This window comes from Tigriopus californicus, chromosome 6 (genome assembly GCF_007210705.1).
Source record: "Tigriopus californicus strain San Diego chromosome 6, Tcal_SD_v2.1, whole genome shotgun sequence".
Classification (NCBI taxonomy): Eukaryota; Metazoa; Arthropoda; class Copepoda; order Harpacticoida; family Harpacticidae; genus Tigriopus; species Tigriopus californicus.
Window position 1 is genome coordinate 748,293 of NC_081445.1, and position 308 is coordinate 748,600.

Sequence of the window (308 nt, forward strand, 5' to 3'; positions counted from 1 at the left end):
ACACGTTGGAAAAGCCAGGATGCTACGACGAATGTCAGAGTGCAGGAACAGATTACGTATTTTATGAGAGGGCTCACTTTCAAGAAATCTGATCTTGTCTTTACTCAAGGAGCTTTATTCAGATGGCCAAGCAAAGCCAAGAAGGAGCCTCTGTGTACTTTCATGGACCCAAGCACTTTTTTGGATGTGTCTGTTAGGAGGGGGGGGGAGAATAGGGCGAGAGATCATCTTTAGTCTAGACCGAAACCTTTTTAGGTCAACGGATCTTTTGGTAGGTTATCTTCGAAGGCCAATTTTCGTCCTCACAA